The 19,152-nt window shown below is 44.0% G+C and overlaps 1 long non-coding RNA gene across 1 annotated transcript; it reads right to left on the bottom strand.

Annotated features, from left to right (window-relative positions):
- Positions 1-4,943: 4,943 nt before the first annotated feature.
- LOC310833667 lies at positions 4,944-12,777 on the bottom strand. Its single transcript, XR_014558866.1, has 3 exons — positions 12,637-12,777; positions 5,899-5,933; positions 4,944-5,109 (listed from the first exon to the last, which is right to left on the bottom strand). It is a non-coding gene; the product is annotated as an uncharacterized lncRNA (long non-coding RNA).
- Between the last annotated feature and the right edge of the window lie 6,375 nt (positions 12,778-19,152).

The following is a 19,152-nucleotide window of genomic DNA, read 5'->3' as shown; positions in this document are numbered from 1 at the left end:
GGTCAAGCTATAGAACCAATCTGTCCATCACAGGACTCCTTCAGATGATCATTTTACTGAAAATTGGGCATTCAGGGTGTTGAAAGCTAGCAATACCTAGAGCAGGCATAGGCAAACTCAGCCCTCCAGATGTTTTGGGACTACAATTCCCATCATCCCTTACCCCCTGGTCCTGTCAGCTAGGGATCATGGGAGTTGTAGTCCCAAAACATCTGGAGGGCCGAGTTTGCCTATGCCTGACCTAGAGGGCAGCAAGTTGGGCGGAAGCTGATCTACACTGTTAATGGGCTGACAAATACAGAGACAGGAGTGACACAGGGCTGTAGCTCAGTGGTGGGGCATCTGCTTTGCTTGCAGGTTCAATCCCCGGCATCTCCAGTTAGGGCTGAGAGAGATACCTGCCTCAGATCCTGGAGAGTCAGTATTTGTCACTGCAGTCAGTTTTGAGCTTGATGAGCCAATGGCCTGACTTGGTATAAAGCAGCTTGCTATGAATTTCAGAGGAGAATTTCAACATGACACTGTCATTTTCAGCTGCAGCCCCACCTTCACCTCCTCCTCCTCCTCCTCCTCCTCCTCCTCCTCTTCTTCTTCTTCTTCTTCTTCTTCTTCTATTACTTGTAGCTGAGTAAGATTATCTTCTATAAACATGGTTTTAACAATGAGTCCATAAGGGACTGTGGAGGCCAATTCTGGACCCACACATCTTTCCACAGTGGGGACATCCTCTTAGCACGTTTCTCCCTTGCGTCCTGAGTTCGTGTCTTCAAAGCCCATGACACCTTTGGTAAAGGCTGTTCTCCAGTTGGAGCGCTCACAGGCCAGTGTTTCCCAGTTGTTGGTGTTTACCTTCACTTCTACCTCAAGGTCACCCATGAGTCTGACAATGCTAGTGAACTGCCAGTCTGTGTAGGCAATATTGAGCTTGATGTGGGTCAATGCTCTGGATGTGAATCAATGTTCTGGCTCTATATAAGGCATCTCCCTTTGTTCCTTACGTTCTTAAGAGAGTTGGGGGAAGCCACTTCTGACCAGGCTTTAAGTTGTATGACATCTGTATATTTTTGGCATCCCCCAAAAGCTGTAATCCTCTTGACTGTATTGTGTCCCCCCACACTCACACACCAATATATCACCTGTGCACTGTGCATTCCTTTATTTTGTTTGTAAACTGTGTTGAATATTTGGCTGTGAAGGCTGAAAATAAATAAAAGTTCCTGTCTGTCAAAAGCAGTGAGAATAAAAACATTTTGAAGCCTGACAATCATCAACTGAAATGAATTAAAGATAAAACTTAAATTTTAATTGTTGCCTTTCTCCTCTCCGAATGTTTTCTTTAAATGCAAATTCTTGGCTGGCTATATTAACCTCGTATAGTCCGGTTGTCCGTCAAGTGCATCATTTCTTGAAAAGCATTTTTTTAAAATTTATGCAAGGCATAGCATTTGAGCAGCTTTCTTAAATCCCAGTAGAACATATGATTCAGGAGAAGTGATGGATGCTGTCCTTAGATGCTGATACAGTGCAAGTCCTACTCATTTAAGGACGACTTTCACTGGAGATCGGCTTGGTGAATTGCGTTGCGTTCTTTCCACTTGTATGCTATTTCAAATTCAGTCCCATTATGTAAACAAGATTTCATGTTCTGATAAGGTAAAGTTCTGCTACATCTCTCTCCAGGGAACCATTTATGCTCATTACGAGCTTGATTCCCACCCCCCGACACTAGATAGGACATTCCAATCTCACCGCCCCCTACTTACTGATACAGAGGAACTCCGGCTTGGTCCATCACACTGGTTGAGGCTGTAAATAATAGTTACGTTCCTTGCCTTCTAATATTAATTACGTTATACAAAGACCATTCTGTTGGGAGCAGTGCCGAAGCAATCGTAAATGAAATAGAGCGACTGTAATGAAGTGGCCCGGGCAGACTTCTCCAGTTTGCATGATAAACATTCCCTTTCTGTCTCTGAGATGGGACCAAGGTAAACGGAAACAAGGATTAACGGACAGTATGCTACTTTACCACACACACACACACACACACACAGAGAGAGAGAGAGAGAGTTCTCAAGCGCAGTGAGAATAACCAAAATACCACCACCCATGTTTACAGTGGGCAAAGTCAATTTATTAGAGCGCTTCATTATGTAGCAGAATCGCTGCCAATGGTAGTCTCCCAGTCAAAGTAAACAGGCATAAAGTGTTCCACATATACAATTTGTGGTGAACAGTTACTTTGCTATTTATTTAATAATTGACCATAAATGGAGTCAAAGTGCAAAAGGGAGGGGGAGGGGGAACCTTGAAAAAACCAGCACACTAAGGGCTTTTTGAAAGATTGATAAATAATGTGGAATCTCAATTAGGCTTTAGAAGGAATGCAGATATTAAAAATTTGGTCAAGAATCTAATTAGCTGGAGGTAATTAAACAGTCTCACACGGGGTCATTAATCTTTTCCACAGACCTTTGATGTTTTGCACACTGTCTTCTAGTCATTAATAAAATTCATAACACTCCTCTTTGTGGTGTTTTATCATCCTGTTTTTCTCTGTAAGAGCATAGAGCAAGTGTCATTGTATCACGAGGGCCTTACTTTAGTTAATTTCTTTCTTTCCCCCCTGCTTCTTCAACTTAACCCTTTCTTAAACAAAAAGAAAATCAATCTAGGCCACAAGTTGAAAAGAGATGCCTCTGATCTATATATTGAAGCACAGTATGTGTGTCTCATTTCCAAGATGCAGAATATAGGAGGTCCCAAGAATCTGCAAACTGTAGATTTTGATTTATGCTTTATTTTATAACCAAGTCCCTATTTTTTTTTTTAAAAAAAAATCAGTCCCTTAACAAAACATTAAGGGGGGTGGTAATTTCTTTGATTTTAGGCTATAACAAGGATCTTGTTTGAGTAAAAATATAAGCTGATCTGCAGCCTTCACTAAACGTACAGGAGAGTTAAAAGTATAATTACATCTGGAATGCAAAGCTCAGCCAATTAGGGAAAAACTAAAAATACTGACTTTGACCAAGTTCTTTGCACAAGATGCAGTTAAGTTCTGTAGAAGAGTCGTACGTTATTTCAATATATTTTACATACAAGTGGTATCCCTAATGCAACTTACTGGATTTGCACTTACCTGCTACTGAAGTAGCTGCACCACACTGGTTGCCATTCAAATCCTTGAACATTCCCTCTCCAAATTGGCTCAGTCCATTGTACAATGTTGCTTTACTTTCTCTATTTTACTTTCTCTATTTTAGGGGGGGGGGCATGCAGATGTTATAACCCCTTAGAAAGAAGAGCTGGGTTGTTTGCCCAATGTAGCTCTAACCTGCAATTGTGCAACTTTGTTTCTTATGTGACACAAGTAGCTCATTAATTAAAGCCTGTTGAGTCCCCATGCAAAAAGAGTAATGCCACTTAACATGTATATTGTATAGTTGTTTTCATCTTCAAAGCACTTTCCAGTTATTAATTAAAGGTCTGAGTGTGGCTTTTAAGCCACAGCTCATATGCGGGGCGGGGGCTGAAGGCTGCAATAGAAACTCCCAAGGGGGAAATAGTGACTGACTCATTCAGAATCCTCCTGCGAGGAGCAATTCAGTCCGTTGAAGCAACTTAGCTGCTATTTTAGAGGTTTTAAAAAATGCAAAGACGGGGATTCTCCAACTTTGTAACAGATCAGATCAACAGTAAATTTGTTCGGCTCGGTTCAAGAATAGGTGAGACAGAACAAAGGCATTAATTATGATTATTGTGAGTGAAGACACACATAATATATAAAGAAGCCTTTCAGCACTTTCTTCTGGCATACTGAACCAGAAGTTGTGTTTGCCATCTGAGGCTGTTCTCAATGTGCCATATCAGCACAACAGGCCTTTTTTAGTGGTGGCTCCACAACTGTGGAATGCTCTTTCCACCCAGTTGTACCTGACCTATCTTTACCATTTTAAGGCCCCAGGCAAATTATTCTTTTCCTCAAGGCTTGTGACCTCTTTCTTGCTTGTGTTTTAGTGGGGTGAGAGATGCATTAGCTGTCTGCAGACAGCTTTCCGGGTCATGTGGCCAGCATGACTAAACTGATTCCGGCGCAACGGAACACTGTGATCGAAGCCAGAGTGCACGGAAATGCTATTTACCTTTCCACTGCAGTGGTACCTATTTATCTACTTGCACTGGTGTGCTTTCGATCTGCTAGTTTGGCAGAAGCTGGGACAGAGCAACAGGAGCTCACCACTATTGCACGGATTCAAACTGCTGACCTTCCGATTGGCAAGCCCAAGAGGCTCACTGGTTTAGACCACCGCGCCACCCACATCCCTATATTTTATGAGTGGGGTGGGGTTAAATATTCATTTTATTCTGATTTTTGTACTTGGGTTTAATGCTTGTTTCACTTTGTAAGTCACATGGTGTCAGTTTTAACAAATGACAAAATAATATACTAATGAACTGAGTGCTGTTTTTTTGGGCGGGTACTGAATTTAGCATACTGGTTTGAACCAGCCAGCCAGTCTTTTGCCTGTGCATCTGTGGGCCATTTTAAATGGAAGCACTAGGTGGTTCACACAACATGGTAAGGCAAACTATGGCTTACCATGCAGGTGTTAATGTGCAGACTCCCAGAGAGGAGCTCGCAGCCATTTTGCTTTTCCTTGGACTTTTCCACACCTGCACCACCCTGAGCCATGTCAAGATTTGGCTTAGCCTGTCATCTGAACCTGGTTCCACTTTTTCCTTGCTAACCACAAGCTGTGGCTTAACTTAGTGTGGCACAGGAGTAACAAAGACCCAGGAGCAAAGTAGATGTGAGCTCCAGAAACCTGAATATTTGAGGCACACTGGTAAACTATGATTTGGTTTACCATGTCAAGGAAACCAGGCCACTATGGTGAACTAAAAAGCCCTCTCAGGACAATTTCTCTATCAGGTGTGTAAACCTTTATTAAAACAAAAAAGAATATTATCTGCTAATTTTCTAATTTTGACTTTTGCATATGCAGTTTTAGGATGCCGGACATCTTCGTATCCAGAAGCTTCTTTCTAAAAGCTGAGAAGTCAAATCTTTTTGGCTTCAGTGTCATCTCAGGATATCCTGCTTCACTGTAAAGGTAACCAACAAGTAGCTGCACACAGAGAAACATACAATTCTGCAACCATTGTAGCATTTCCTGCCCAATGTTCCTATCAGAAAGAGCTAATAACTCTCTCTCTCTCCCCTGTCCCTGAACAAAAGTAAAAGTCAGACTGAAAGTTATGTTTGCACGACAATTTCCTTAGTAAATGTAGTTATAAAAAGTGGACTAAAGAGGGCAGGAGATACTCTTTGGAGAAAAAAAAGTGCAAGTGGCTGCATAGTCAGACTGGATGAGGAAACAATAATATACATTGCAATATATGATAAAGTGATTTATTTTCAATAAAAATCTGTAAAACTGCTTTAGTTACTTTGACATCTTGATTAACTGAGTTTCAAAGATATCTATGTGTTGAACCTTCTTCATGCTGATTGTTTCTAATACTTTATTGCATCTGGTATTGAATATGTATGCATTTTAAAAAAACAAATACGAAAGCATCTGCCCTACTGTAGTTTTACTGGATTTGTCAGGGACAAAGTAGATTAATTTTAGGCCTCAGCCAGGCAACATTTCTGTGACAGTAAATGAAATCCAGGGTCCTTCACTGTTCATTTCCCACCCACTATCTTATTCTTTAGGCATTATTAGATGGCGATATGGTCAGGAAGAAAAATCCATTTCCTCCAATATCATTGAATTCCTTAAAAACAAAAAAATACCCTACCAACAGCACCACCCTAGAAAGTTTCTATATGTGTCATTTGGTGGGTGTGGGGGGGGGGGGAAGAGAGAGAGAAGGAATGAAGTTTACCTTGAAGTAGTATAGAATCTACTCCTTTTCAGATCCTGTAAGAAGAATAAAAAATTGTGTAGCTTTGCATTTGTATCCTGGGGAGTTCTGTAATAACATCTACGTGACTTTTAACAGCTTTGTCCATCAGTAATATATCCAGTACAGTGGTACCTCCGGTTGCGGACAGGATCTGTTCCAGTCGGATCCCGAGGTTTTCACAACCAGAGGTGCCTGTTCTGCACATGCACGCAGTGCACTAGAGTGCTTCTGCGCATGTGCGTGGCACTGTAGAACGCTTCTGTGCATGCACGCACGACAAAACCTGGAAAAATACTTCCGGGTTTGCTGCGAGTGTATCCCGAAGGATACGTAACCAGAGGTGCACGTAAGTAGAGGTACCACTGTATCTACAAATATGGGTTCCTTTTTCCATCATCTTTCCATTTGTTATTCTAGTGTGTCTCATAAGCCTTTCACACAGCACTAATTAAATGCCATCTTGAAACTATACCACCAGAGCACTAACTGCATTTCTGCAAAATGGGATCCTCATAACAGAGGGTCCTGGTTGTGCGCGGGACCCAAGAACTCACCTGACAGGGTTAAAATGGGGGGGGGAGGAGCAAGAAGTCCTGGCCATTTCCCTGGGATCACACCAGGCAATTTTAGCCAATAGCCAGTGGGTGGGGTGATACCAGGGGCTTTAAAAATGGCAGCGTGATGCAAGCAGGGGCACTTGCTTCACACGGCTGAACACCCGCCCACCCTCCCTAATTTAGGTAGAGTCGCTTGGCCTTGCTTTTGTTTGGGTTGCCTGTTTTGGAACAGGGGCTGGGTAGGAATTTTTCCATTTGGCAGATTGACCTTAGTCATTTGGTTTTCACCTACCCCTTAGCAAATCGTCTCAACTTGTAAGGTGGTGGCTAGGCATTGGCTCAGTTGGATTGTGGGGGAGGGGAGGTGCGACCATCACCTGCCCCTCCAGGTGCTGGGTATTCCATTAAAGGAATCTGGGAGTCCTGGATCTTGTCTGAAGTCCACTTGAGGGGCTAGGGCCATGCCAGGACCACAGGAACCCCAGGGTGACCTTAGGTTGGTACCCTCATCGACCTAGCTCCCTCGTTTGGTTTACCCCATTGGACTGCCACCCAGAGAGGTGGAGTCAGTTATAGTGGGAAGTCAATGCCTTAGCCAATATTGCTCACATGATTGTATTTCAATAAAGCTGTGGCCAAAATTTGCCCCAAAACTTAAACTAATATAAGTGTCCGTGTGTATTTATTTTGGGGGTGGGTCTTGGGGCCTTGAGACACAAATGGTTCTGACCAGCCAGATACATTTCTCACCGCACCATCCTTTCCCCCAAGAAATCCAGGGCCACATTAATTAGCTTATCCTTCTTATGAAGAACTGTGCAATAATTATGAACAATTATCAGAGCTCTGCTCCTGTGAAGAACAGTTTTCTTTTCTTTTTTAAAGAAATGGGGCTTCAGTAGCTCTGGCTGCTGCCATCAGCACATGCCTTGGTCACGTCAAGGTTGGGCTTCCACAATGCACTCTGTATGGTGCTGCCTTTGAAGACTGTATGGAACCTTCTATGGTGTAATGCCATAGTGGTGTAGTGGTTAAGAGTTAAGAACGGTAGTCTCGTAATCTGGGGAACCGGGTTCACTTCCCCGCTCCTCCACATGCAGCTGCTGGGTGACCTTGGGCCAGTCACACTTCTCTGAAGTCTCTCAGCCCCACTCACCTCACAGAGTGTTTGTTGTGGGGGGAGGAAGGGAAAGGAGGATGTTAGCCGCTTTGAGACTCCTTCATGTAGTGATAAAGCGGGATATCAAATCCAAACTCCTCCTCTTCTTCTTCTTCTTCTTCTTCTTCTTCTTCTTCTTCTTCTTCTAATACACAACTGTAATGGAGCAGGCTGTGTGCAGAGCACATAAGTCCCATTTTGCACCATTTTTCCTGGCTCCCCACTGGTTTCTAGGCACAATGCAAAAAGTTGGCTCTGAGCTTTTATGCTGTAAATTTTCTGATATCAGAATATGTCAGGAACCATGTTTTGCTATATCAGGAGTGGGAGACTCCCTCCCCCCCCAGATTGGGGGTTATATTCCCATCTTGGTGATCTTCCAGTAGTGGGCAGGACCAGAAACAAAAGTAACAAATGTAAAATTTACCATTGTGCAGTAAACAATTTTGTATACCTGTTTTCACACCCCTTTTTCTCTATCCTCCAGCTAGGGAAGCAAGATAGATTAACAGAGTTCAAAGACACATTCCAGTCAGGCCAAAACACTCAAGGAAAGTCTGAAGCAGCAATGTTGAATGGTGTGGCCCAGGAAGAACAGATGTGGGGTGTGGGTGTGTGAGAGAGAGAGGTTGCTAATGACTTGTGAGCATCTCTTCAATATTAAAGAACTTTGTGACAACTTTGAATGCTTCACAACAATCTCTTCTGTGACTGATTCTTTTCAAGACTGCAGCTCTGCCCATTGCCTTTTCTTTGAAGCAAGTCCCATAATGACTATGTGAAAGATGGTGGGATCAGAGCCTGGAATCGTTTAAAAAGAAAGAAAGGAAAAAAGAACTTGGATATGAACTATATTTATTAGTTTTGGGGATGACCCCATGAGCGCATATCTTTGACCTTGCTAACAGTTTTTGAAATATCAAGGCTATTTCCTCTTTGGAAGAAATGGAGGCAGTGAGAGATTTTACCTTCTTGTGCTCCGTGATCAGTGCAGATGGTGACAGCAGTCATGAAATTAAAAGATGCCTGCTTCTTGGGAGAAAAGCAATGACAAACCTAGTCAGCATCTTAAAAAGCAGAGACATCACCTTGCCAACAAAGGTCCATATAGTTAAAGCAATGGTTTTCCCAGTAGTGATGTATGGAAGTGAGAGCTGGATCATAAAGAAGGCTGATCGCCGAAGAATTGATGCTTTTGAATTATAGTGCTGGAGGAGACTCTTGAGAGTCCCATGGACTGCAAGAAGATCAAGGCTACCCTTTCTGAAGGAAATCAGCCCTGAGTGTTCACTGGAAGGACAGATCCTGAAGCTGCGGCTCCAATACTTTGGCCACCTCAGGAGAAGAGAAGACTCCCTGGAAAAGACCCTGATGCTTGGAAAGATTGAGGGTACAAGGAGAAGGGGACGACAGAGGACGAGATTGTTGAACAGTGTTCTTGAAGCTATGAACCTGAGTTTGACCAAGCTGTGGGAGGCAGTGGAAGACAGGAGTCCCTGGCGTGCTCTGGTCCATGGGGTCACAAAGAGTCAGACACGACTAAACGACTAAACAACAACAACAATTTCCTCTTCATTTTTACAATGTGCTGAACAGGGGCTGGGGGGGGCGGCAGAAGGGAGGAAAATACTTCTCTGAACTAGTTGCTCTTCAATTGGAGTCTTTCTTAGGCCACAGGTGGGTGAAAAAGTGACTGCTTATTGATAACTGAGGCCCCAGTATTTAATCTGACTGGGTTGGGAGCCAGATTGACATGGAACGGGCACTTGGGCCGGGTGGGAATACAGGAGCTGTGCATGACATTATTATTCCAGGAAACTATAGCATGCTGTGGTCTCTTTTCAGTGGACTGGGGGCTCCTCTGAATTCCTATTGAGCCCTGTGCTCATCCCTGCCCAGGTGAGTATAGGCCCTTCATCCATGTTATTCTTGAATTCACATTATTCAGTGGATTTTGTGCCTTTTATTAGTATTAGACCACTTTGACTGGATATCCCCAGCCGATGTGGACAGACTCCTCCGAGCTGGAAAGCCCACCACCTGTCCTCTCGACCCGTGCCCGTCCTGGCTGATTAGAGCGTGTCCAGACGAGGTGCGGGCCCCCCTGGGGGATATCATCAATCTGTCCCTTGGCACCGGGACATTCCCAGGGGAACTGAAGGAGGCAGTGGTGCGCCCGCTCTTAAAGAAAACATCATTAGATCCTTTAGATCTATCCAATTACCACCCAGTTTCGAATCTTCCATTCCTGGGTAAGGTGATTGAGAGAGCGGTTGCTGAATAGCTTGGTAGGTTTCTGGATGAAACATCAGCTCTGGATCCATTCCAGTCCGGCTTCCGCGCTGGTCATGGGACCGAGACGGCTCTGGTCGCCCTAACAGATGATCTCCGCAGGCAGCTGGATCGAGGTGGGTCGGGGCTGCTTATTCTTCTAGACCTGTCAGCAGCCTTCGACATGGTCGATCACGAACTCCTGGACCACCGCCTTGCCGACGTGGGGATCCAGGGCACAGTCCTTCAATGGCTGTGCTCGTTTCTCTCTGGTCGGGGACAGAGGGTGGCGCTTGGGGGGGGAATTGTCATCCCGCCACTCCTTGGTGTGTGGTGTGTCCCAGGGTGCAATACTCTCCCCGATGCTTTTTAACATCTTTATGCGCCCCCTCGCCCAGCTTGTCTGGAGTTTTGGGCTGGGCTGCCATCAGTATGCTAATGACACCCAACTCTATCTGTTAATGGACGGCCACCCAGACTCGGCCCCAGACACACTGATCAGATGCTTGGAGGCTGTGGCTGGATGGTTTCGTGGGAGCCGGTTGAAGTTAAATCCTTCGAAGACAGAGGTCCTCTGGCTGGGACGGGACGACATGGGACTGAGGGGGCAACTCCCATCTCTTGCGGGGGTGCAATTAGTGCCAGCACCGTCCGTTAAGAGTTTGGGTGTAATCTTCGATACCTCCGTCTCCATGGAGGCGCAGATTGCAGCTATAACAAAGGCGGCATTTTTTCATCTCCGCCAAGCTAAGCAGTTGGCTCCTTACCTCTCTCGCCCTGACCTAGCCACTGTGATCCACGCGACGGTCACCTCCAGACTGGATTATGGTAACTCGCTCTACGTGGGGCTGCCCTTGAGACTGACCCAGAAACTCCAGCGGGTGCAGAATGCCGCAGCGAGACTCCTTACGGGGTCTTCGCTTAGAGATCACATTCATCCGGTGCTATATAAGCTGCACTGGCTCCCGGTGGAGTACAGGATCAGGTTTAAGGTGCTGGTTTTAACCTTCAAAGCCCTATACGGCCTAGGGCCCTCGTACCTACGGGACCGCCTCTCCTGGTATGCCCCACAGAGGAACTTACGGTCTTCAAATAAAAACACCTTGAAGGTCCCAAGCCACAGAGAGGTTAGGCTGGCCTCAACTAGAGCCAGGGCTTTTTCGGCTGCGGCTCCAACCTGGTGGAACGCTCTGTCACAAGAGACAAGGGCCCTGCAGGACTTGACATTTTTCCGCAGGGCCTGCAAGACAGAGCTGTTCCACCTGGCCTTTGGTCAGGGCACAGCCTGACTCCCTCCTTTGGCAATCTTTACAAGACTTTAGTTTATGGTTGCCATTAATTTTGATTTTAATTCATTTTTATAATGTTTTATAATGTTGTACTGTTTTAGTGTTGTTAGCCGCCCTGAGCCCGGCTTCGGCTGGGGAGGGCGGGATATAAATAAAAATTTTTATTATTATTATTATTATTATTATTATTATTATTATTATTTTGTCAACCTTACACAAAAGCCAGTGCTCCAAAGCCATGATGGGGAGCCTGTGGCCATCTATATGTTGCTGGATTCCAGCTCTCATCAGCCCTAGCCAGTAAAGCCCATGTTTTGGGATGATGGGAGATGGAATCCAACAAGTTCATGGGAAGGGTGTTTCCACCTGCTCCACCCTTTGCCCTTGGAAGCTGCTGCAAGAAAGAGACTATGAGTCACATCCTGGGATGGGTGTTTCTAGGACAAAGGTGAAACTGTGAAGCTCGCTTGTTATCTTTGTTATTGGGTGCTGCATGCTATTTAAGTAATCTTGTTATATTTATAGTATCAAAAATGGGGAGGTTTCTTTGGTACGTTATTATATTTTTGTTTTTGCTATGTTATTATGAAATAGTGATTCTGTTATTATTTTGCTGATATTAAGAAATTGTTCTTGTTTGTTTGAAACACACCCCAGTTTCTTTGCTGCAAGTTGCTTTGAACATGATTGTATGGAAAAGTCTCATAAAAATAAAATCAATGAATGAATGAACTTCTGAAGAGCCACAGGCTTCCCATCCATGCCCACTGCATCCCTGTGTGACATCCATCTGTGGGCTACAGAAGGGGGGGGGGGGAGACAAGAAATAAGTTGACTGCCTACTTTAATGGCAATAGCTACTCTGTCCCCCACCAGAAACCCATTCAGAGCTGCAACTCTGCATTTCTTCTTTGGCATCCCTTTGCTGTGAAAGTACTGTTCCTTTGTTGCTCATAGCCCAGTCCCAAGAGATTGTGGCTATGTGGTAGTATCATTGAGAGCATCAGAGAGTGCCAGTACCCAGTCCCAGCTTCCCCACCTTCTCATCTTTCTCCCAGTAAGCAGCATAGCTGCCAACTTTTCCCTTTTCTTGCAAGGAATCTTATTCGGAATAAGGGAATTTCTCTTTAAAAAAGGGAAATGTTGACAGCTATGATAAGCAGAAGCCATACCACTGTGGGAAACTAGCAATGTGGCTCCATCCCATCAAGTGAGCCGCTTCTCCATGAACAGGACTCTGTTAAACATCTCACCTAGCTGTCATAACCCAACAGCTTAGCTAAGACCAGAGCTGGCCCTGCCATTAGGTGGAATGAGCTGACTACCACAGATGACAGATGTTGAGTATCAGCAGTGAGTTGTTGGAGGACAAAGGTTTGTGAGCCACACCTCCCACTCTGGACTGCCTTAACCCAACATCAGGTGTAGCAGAAGATGTCACCTTGTCGAAGAGTCAATTACCAGACTACTCAGCTTCTGAACATAGGAGAGGGTGTGGGTATGCTATCTTCTCCTTCACTTCAAGCAGCAAATTGTTTTGGACAAACCCCAGCTAAGATACAGCGAACCAATTCATAAGATTACAAACGGATTTCTCCCATGATGTCAGGATGTGCAGAACCTCTGAGTTCTGTTCCACTTTGGTTGGTCACCTCAGATACTGGAACTGCTTGAATTGCATGTGTTGTGAGGCCTCCAGTGTAGTTGTCACCCATATACTATGCCTGTAGGCATTGTGGAATGGCCTGAATTACTTTTCGGCTTGGAATAGGTTGATGACTTGCTATCGATGGCCATGCTGTAATTACAGCACTGCTTTTAAAAAAAGCGTCAGGATCGTATCTCAGAACACTGCTACAAGTTATGGGTGTGAATGACAACCATATGTATGACTATGGTATCAGATTGCAACCATGGTTATTCTGGCACAGGTTATCAGGTTATCAGTGGACGGAATTTCAAAAGAGTTGCAGAACACCTGGGCTAAATGTCCTACTGTGTCAGATGACAGCCTTGGGAAAGAGATAGGAATGAAAGCCCTGATCTGCCCAAGTGCTTCCTAACTTTTCTGCAGAAGTTTAAAGACTGAAAATATATTGCTTAAATTAAAAGAAGAAATCATATTCTCAGGACGCCAGTTGCTTTGCCAGATTCCAGGTTCTTCTTCAATTTAGCAACCCTGAAGATCCATTTGCCTTATACTAATTTACTAGCTAGCTTTCTAATAAGTGAAATTGTATGTAAATGGATGCTATTTTGGGAGAATTTACTATGACATTTATAGTTAATCACTGTCTTAGGAAGTTTGGATTTGACTTTCCACTTTTTTTTGAATTAATCAGGAATTTTAACTAGCAGCTAAAGTTTCTGGTTTCATATCAGCAGGAAGCAATTGAAGCATAAGTGGTGTTTAGAAAACATAAAGATATGTGATATTTGATATTTAATTTAATGCATGTTTACCAAGGAGACTGAATTAAGCTGATACAGTGCCAGCTTCTATAAGTCCAGGAAGAAGGTCCTGTTGAATAGGGATATCTGTTGGCTATGGCAGATGGAGTTCCATAATTGCACGAAATGTTTTCCTTGGCATTTCTGATAATGGGCAGTCTCCTTTGAATGCCCCAGATGACCTATTGATGGAACATTCATTCTGATTTGCTTGTAGAAAGCTTATGCAAGCCATGATAGTAGGGGCTGATGGGAGCTAGAGTCTAAACATCTAAAGCATCATAGGTTATCCGCCCCTGCTCTCTATATTTTTTATCACAGGTAGGTAACCGTGTTGGTCTGCCGTAGTCGAAGTAAAGGTAAAGGTAAAGGTACCCCTGCCCGTACGGGCCAGTCTTGACAGACTCTGGGGTTGTGCGCCCAGCTCACTCAAGAGGCCAGGGGCCAGCGCTGTCCGGAGACACTTCCGGGTCACGTGGCCAGCGTGACAAAGCTGCATCTGGCGAGCCAGAGCTGCACACGGAAACGCCGTTTACCTTCCCGCTGGTAAGCGGTCCCTATTTATCTACTTGCACCCGGAGGTGCTTTCGAACTGCTAGGTTGGCAGGCGCTGGGACTGAGCAGCGGGAGCGCACCCCGCCACAGGGATTCGAACCGCCGACCTTTCGATCGGCAAGTCCTAGGCGCTGAGGCTTTAACCCACAGCGCCACCTGCGTCCCCGCCGTAGTCGAAACAAACTAATAAAAAAAATTCCTTCCAGTAACACCTTAGAGACCAACTAAGTTTGTTATTGGTATGAGCTTTTGTGTGCATGCACACTTCTTCAGATACACTGAAACAGAAGTCACTTATATATAGTGAGAGGGTGGGGAGGGGTATTACTCAGAAGGGTGGTGGTAATGGGTGATTGGCTGATAGGTGTGGTAAACCTGTTGACGACTGTTAACGACTGCAATTGGTCCTACAGGAAAAAGCAAGGGGTGAGATGGCTAAAAATAACTTTTTCATGTATAATGCAATAAGAATCCAATGTCTCTATTCAGACCAGGTCTCTCCATGGTTTTAAGCTTGGTAATAAGTTGCAATTCAGCAACTTCTCTTTCCAGACTTTGAAAGACAAAGTCTGATAGAGAGGCCTGAGAGTCTACATCCCTGTTTTAACAGTTCAACCTGCAAACTCTCTATAAACCACAATAGTTGGGTTTAAGTTGGTTTGGTCTATTTGATGCCTACTCTAGCCTGCCAACATTCCATTACCTCAGCGTAACTCCAAGGGCAATGATGGCCACACTCACACCCTACATTTAAAGAACTATGGTGCCACTTTTAGCAGCCATGGTCATGGTGTCTCCCCTTCCAGTTAAGTATTTTATTTATTGATTGATTTTACCTTGTGGGCTTATAGCCGAATAAAGTATTATCTATCTATCTTTCTATCTATCTAGCAGCCATGGCTTCCCCAAAGAATTCTGGGACTTGTGGTTCATAAGGGTGCTGAGAGTTGTTAGGAGGGCTCGTATTCCATTCCCAGAGCCACAACTCCCAGAGTTCCCCGTGCAGAGCACATTGATTCTGAGAATTGTAGCTCTGGACAGGGAACAGAGGTCTCCTAACAACAGCCTTGACGAACTGCAGCTCCCAGAATCCTTTGAGGGAAGCCATGGCTGTTAAAAATGGTGTGCTTTAAAGGCATGGTGTGGATGTGGCCAATATGCATACCCAGTTTTAAGGTGGTGAGTCGAACAGCGATGAGAAAATGGGATTAGGAGGACAAGCTGCTATCAGCAGCCCACCAGGTTTGCAAGCTCTCCAAGTCAGGATTCATTTTCTTTATTGACAACAGAAAGTAGATACCTTTAGATAAACCCAGGAGCTAATGAATAAATAATGAGGCTTAATGAATAATTTAATCCCAGTACTAGAATGCCTCTCTCTCCCTTTTTAAAAATTATATATATATATATATATATATATATATATATATATATATATATAATCTGTGGAACTGCAAAATACCAGAGTGTGGTTTTGTGAAATGGAATGGTACTGCAGGGTTAAAGTTACATTTCACAAAAAGCGGGGGATAGGACTCTCTCACCCACCCCTTTTCTGATCTGTGATATAATGGAAATGTCAAATTTGGCATAATAAACCAGGGGAAAAGTATATAAAGTGATGGAGGTGGTTTTTACTTCAGGGTGAAAGAAGAGACCTTGGCCCTTTCCCCAAGGCTTTGCGTGTTCCTTCTGCTGCCAAGCAAGGAATGAAATGATGCCAGGTATATCCAGTTAAGACTCTCTAGCCCTGCACAGATCTCTTGGGAGTTTCTAAAATTATCCTAGCACATGGGCAAGTCGCAAAAGCAATGCTTCTACTGTATGCAATTTGGCTTTGGTGTACTGAGGGCATCTCCTTAGTATCTTCTGTATGGAGGAAAGTCTGCTGGAAGTTGCACCTGGTGTGAGCCTCCAACGTACTTTTAAGAGCCAGGAAAGAAGTACATTTTTATATTTCACTTGGGAATGCGCTCAGCAATCTTGTGGTTTTTGTCACAGAGCCCATGCTGCTCTCTGCTGCAAACATACACCCAATTTAAGCAAGGTACTCAACAGTCTAAAATTGCTTACTCATCCTGAATTTCACAGCCAGGTTGCCATTTAAATTGAACTCCTGGCCATTACATTTCTCCCATTAGAACTCTTAAATAGCTATAGTACCTGAGTAATGGGTGAACCTCCACTCTTAGAAGAAATGGGCTCTGCAGATGGAGCAATTCTCTAACGCCACCCCCCCCCACACACACACTAAAAACTGTTATCCTGAACCTAATAACAAGATCCATTGAAGCATGCCATACTTCCAATGGCATCATTGAGAGCACAAGAGGTCTAACCACTATATCTCAAAAGCCATGCATGTTGCCCTAGTACCTGCAACAATGTCCTGGGCACTTTGAGAAATGCCCCTTTCCAAAGGTATTTGAGTCCATTTTCCTGGAAAAGACATGTCCCAAAGCACCCAATATCCTGGCACGCTTTTATAGCAGTGTGGAAGACACGAGAAGCCTCCTTTCTTCCACTTCTGCTACTGTCATGCCTACCACTACCAGCCAACCAAGTCATGTCAGGTATCTATGATTGCTTCTTCTCCTGCTTAGGTTAAGTTACAGCTAGGGTTTTTCTCTCTCTTAAAAAAATGTTTAGGGGTACTCTCATTTTGACTCAAGAAAATGACAATTGTATAGTTCAAATCGGGGGAAATAAATACAGTAAATGGACAAAAGTACAAAGAACATGCATTACCTTATATTACACAGCTGACAGCTCACAGTAACTTCCACACTGCTTCACACATTAAACGCTCGCTTCCACCTGAGACTCAGGAAACACCGTGATAGGAAATGAGGCCGCCATCAGGGGTAGCAATGAAACTGATGATTCACCAATAGATTCACAAAATGTTTAGGGGTACGCATACCCCTAAGTCCCCCCCAGAAAAAAGCACTGGTTACAGCAAACTTCTGTGACTTCACTACACTTGAGTATTTTATTTCAGTGCACATAGATCTATGATATGTTACTTCTAACTGCTATAACAACAGAATGTTATTAGCGTTCAGTTCGCCATGTTTTTGTACACAAAGCTGCCAATAAAATTCTCACCCAGGATTTCAGACTCAAAAGGCTGGTTTCAAAGACTGAGCAAAGTGAAGGGAGACAATAATACTCTTCTATTCAGCAAGCATATTCTGTGTAAAGTATTATTTCTTTGAGTAAATGATCTCCTAACTTTGCTTGTTACAGATTTTTTTTCCCCGCAAATGTTACACAATAATTATTTTGCTGCAGTGAAACCCCCTATATCTTCCTCTATATGTTTAAAATATTAAAGCCATGCACAGAGGTAAATCCTCCTTGCAGTATATGGCAAATTAGGCAAGCAGTTTCTCAAAACAATTATGAGTTGCTTGGTATATAAATCCCCTCACCTACTGAGCTAAAAATGAATCCTATAAATTATATGCAACTTTCCCACCATGTACTTGCAAAGATTTCTAATACTTTGCATTTATTTACATTTGGATTTCAATAATTTTTGAATTTTGAGAATTATTTCTGTTCATGGATATTGGGCAAATAATGCATTTGTGTTTTTGTGGGGCTTGTTCACGAAACCAACAGAGAAGCTGAATTAAGATTGCTGCAGAAGTGAGCAGTGTTAGCTTCAAAGTGATTGAAAATAGCATGGAATTAAATTGACTTTTCTCCATTATAACTAGTGTGTGTGTATTTGATATTTAATAGTACCTTGGAAATGGACTCAATCTGTGAGTCAGAAAGATGAGCTGGATAACTGGTAAATTTCTAGACAACCAATTGTGTCCATGTCCATCACTGGAGAATGAGAGTGGGCAGTCTGGCAGTGAGGTCGTAAGGCATTGCTTGTGACCTACCTAAAGGATGCTTTCTGCAGATCGCAGGAGAAAAAGGTGAATGATGATAAAGGAGAAATGGTAAATGATGAGAAATGAGAAATTACCTCATACCCAGAATAAAGAAAAGTCAAGCAATTAGCAAAAAGGTTATATTTATAACCAAGAAGAACTTGTGCCAATCAAACCAAACAAATGTGGGCAGGTATGATCTGTACATTCAGGCATGAAATCTTGTGCTTGGCTCTAAGAGTCACCCCAGATGAACACCATCACCCAAGCAGGCATGATGCTAGGCAAATAGCACCTTCCTCTAGGGACATAGCTGTCAACTTACAGATTTGAAAATAAGGGACCAGCAGCCTTGAAAATAAGGGATCAGCAGCCAAAATAAGGGATTTTCCCAGCACAGGTATGTTCAGCTTCTGAGCCCCTCCAAGCCAAAGGCAGAAAGCCCAGCCAGCAGCCAAACAAAGCCTCAAGCGGTAGTTCCCACAGCGAAGCAACCTGGCAAAGGGGATGCAGCAAGGGAAACCACCGTCACTTCTCCGCTGGAAAGCGATGAGGAAAGACGAGTCCCCAGGCAATGTGGCCAACTTGATCAGCATAAGGCATGCAAGCTCCATCCCCCAGTCATTCTTAGACTCCTTGTTGGGTGATCAACGCAGCCAAGCAACACAGTTGGAACCTCCCTCATCCCTGGCCGGCAGGCGGGGAGGGAGAGGAGCTGCTTCCTTTGAAACCCAGGAAATTTAAGGGACATCATCAATAAGCGAGAGCAGCATGGCGCTGGGATAAGGGACTTCCTGCCAAATAAGGGACGGTTGACAGCTATGCCTGCTATGATGGCTGACATAGCTATGTCATGACCTGACCTTTGTCAGCATTCAACAGGTGGCACATGCCACGTCTTGGGAGCACAAAGCCAAGCTGCCACTACCACAGGTAACATGGTCACCCAAGCCAATTGGCAATAGGAGGAGCACCCTGATGTTAATTCAACTGGGTTGGCCTTAATCTGGCTGTTGCCTGTCAGCAGAAAAATGGATTTTAACAAGGTGAGTACCACCATG

The sequence above is a fragment of the Podarcis gaigeae genome (assembly GCF_964106915.1).
Source record: "Podarcis gaigeae genome assembly, chromosome: 1".
Taxonomy (NCBI): domain Eukaryota; kingdom Metazoa; phylum Chordata; class Lepidosauria; order Squamata; family Lacertidae; genus Podarcis; species Podarcis gaigeae.
The sequence above is the reverse complement of the archived record's forward strand: the minus strand, read 5'-3'. Positions and strand labels throughout refer to the sequence as shown.